This window comes from Rhinopithecus bieti, unplaced genomic scaffold (assembly GCF_001698545.2).
Source record: "Rhinopithecus bieti isolate Rb0 unplaced genomic scaffold, ASM169854v2 scaffold_19910, whole genome shotgun sequence".
NCBI lineage: Eukaryota > Metazoa > Chordata > Mammalia > Primates > Cercopithecidae > Rhinopithecus > Rhinopithecus bieti.
In genome coordinates, this window is record NW_016809886.1 from 1,440,022 (window position 1) to 1,442,723 (window position 2,702).

The 2,702-nt window shown below is 36.6% G+C and overlaps 1 pseudogene; it reads right to left on the reverse strand.

Annotated features, from left to right (window-relative positions):
• Window positions 1–915: 915 nt before the first annotated feature.
• LOC108541276 (60S ribosomal protein L7 pseudogene) lies at window positions 916–1,663 on the reverse strand (annotated as a pseudogene).
• Window positions 1,664–2,702: the final 1,039 nt, after the last annotated feature.

Below are 2,702 nucleotides of genomic sequence, written 5' to 3' on the forward strand. Positions count from 1 at the left end.
CACTTATAAGTGAGAACATGTGGTATTTGACTTTCTGTTTATGAGTTATTTCAAAGATAATGCCTCTAGTTCCATCCATGTTGCTGCAAAAGACATGATTTTGGTTTGGTACAGTGGCTCATGCCTACAACCCCAACACTCTGGGAGGCTGAGTCAAGAGGATCACTTGAGCTCTGGAGTTTAGGACCAGCCTGGGCAACATAGCAAGATCTTGTCTCTACTAAAAATAAAAAAATTAGTTGGGTGTGGTACCACACACCTGTAATCCCAGCCTTTGGGAGGCTGAGACAGGAGGATTGCTTATGCCCAGAAGATGGAGACTACAGTGGTCTATGATCATGCCGCTGCACTCCAGCCTGGGTGACAGAGTGAGACCCTGTCTCAAAAAAAGATATGATTTTATTATTTTTTTATGACTGAGTAATATTCCATGGTGTGTGTGTGCATGTGTGTGTATACACATATATGTACGTATACATATATATGCCACTTTTTTTTTTTTTTTTTTTTTGAGACGGAATGTCGATCTGTCACTCAGGCTGGAGTGCAGTGACACGATCTTGGCTCACTGCAACCTCCGCCTCCCAGGGTCAAGCAACTCTCCTGCCTCAGCCTCCTGAGTAGCTGGAATTACAGGTGCCTGCCACCATGCCCAGCTAATTTTTGTACTTTTTTTTAGTAAAGATGGGGTTTCACCATTTTGGCCAGGCCATTTTTTAACCAAGTCTTCCATTGATGGACACTTAGCTTGATTCCTTATCTTTGCTATTGTGAATAGTGCTGCGATAAACATATAAGTGCAGGTATCTTTTTAATATAATAATTTCTTTTCTTTCTTTCTTTCTTTTTTTTCAATTTGAGAGCAGGTACTGTTTATTAACTGACCAGCTTAGAAAAATAATCATGGTAGACACCTTAGCTCATTCTTATAATTAGCCTGTTGATCTGGTCCTCCCTGTTGCCAGCATCTCCACCTTCTACAAAATGGGTGGTCTTTTTCTTCATTCTGCCTCATGGAGAAGATAATTTGAAGAGCCAGAGGAAGTTATTTGCTTCTTTGAAGCATTTTCCAACAGTATGGATCTCATGAATCAGATCCTTCATGCAGATGATGCCATATTTACTAAGAGATTGAGCAATCAAAGCATTGTCTGTCAAAGCAGTTCGCTTCTTAGTGAATTTGCCATAACCACACTTGTAGATGAGTTCATTTACTGACTTCAAATTTGGGTACCCCCTATGCAATATATGGCTCTACAATCTTCAGCATGTTAATTGAAGCCTTGTCGAGCTTCACAGAGGTTCCATTGAAGATTTGATGAAGGTGAAGAAGCTGCAACACCTTTCGGACCTTTGGACTCACACCGTTGATACCTCTGATCCTGACGACAAATGCCGATTTGGGTTCTGCAGGTACATAGAAGTTTCCAGCTTTTCTTGCCATCCTTGCCATTCGAAATTCAGTTCTGTACATCTGCCTATATTCGTTGTGACAGTGCTTCACTTTTTCATAGATAACCTTCCTCCTTGCCTTTCGAAGCATGTTTTGGTCAAACTTCTTTCTCAGTCACTTGATCTTCAGCTCTGCAAAATTCCTTTACTTTTTCTTAAGGGTTTCTGGCACACCAGGAACCTTCTTCATCTTCTCTTCTACACCCTCCATGGTTCCAGTCAGAAAAAGAGGATGATTTCTTTTCTTTTAGGTAGATACTTAGTAGTGGGATTGCCAGATGGAATTGTAGTTCTATTTTTAGTTCTTTGAGAAATCGTCATACTGTTTTCCTCAGGGGTTGTACTAATTTACATTCCCACTAACAATATATAAGTGTTCCCTTTTCTCCATATCCTCATCAACTGTTATTTTTTGACTTTTTAGTAATTGCCATTCTGACTGGTGTAGGGTGGTACATTGGCTGTCTCAAAATTTTGTCTGTTTTAATTTGTACTTTTCTGATGCTTAGTAATATTGAGTATTTTTTCATTTCATATTTTCATTTTTTTCATATGCTTTTGGCCATTTGTATGTATATAACGAAAATGGTGCTTGCTTATTGTAGAGAATTTGGAAAATAGAAGCATAGGGAAGAAAATACAAATTGCTTCTCATTCCAGCAACCTTGAATAAACATTAATGTTTTGGTATATTTCCTTTATATTCCCAACACTCATCCTCTTGCACATACCTGTAGGTCTTTATAAATTTATGTAGGATCTTTAAAGAAAACTATTGCTGCATTTGGTGTATATAGTTTTACATTTTAAATGCTCTAGTTATTATACTGTGAGCATATTTCCATACTAAGAAATCTAGTCTATAATATGATTTTTAAAGGCTACAGGATATTCCATGTTAAGGATATAAAAATTGTTTAGCCTTTATCTTATTGTTGGACATTTAAGTTGTTTCTAACTTTTTACTATTTTAAATAATCCTGAAATATGCATATTTTTTACATATCTCTATTAGGTTTCAATCAAAAATTGCTATTAATTGAATTATTGGATCAATGATTATGGACAGTTTTAGGGACCTTGATTCACTTTGCCAAATTGCACTCCAGAAAAGTTACCTCATTTTGTATTCCCACCAATGATGTATGGAAGTGCCTAATTCAAAATAGCCTTGCCAACACCAAGTAATATCTTTAAAAACCTTTACATTTGATTAATGAATTATGGTTTTTTTTTTTTTTTTTTTTTTT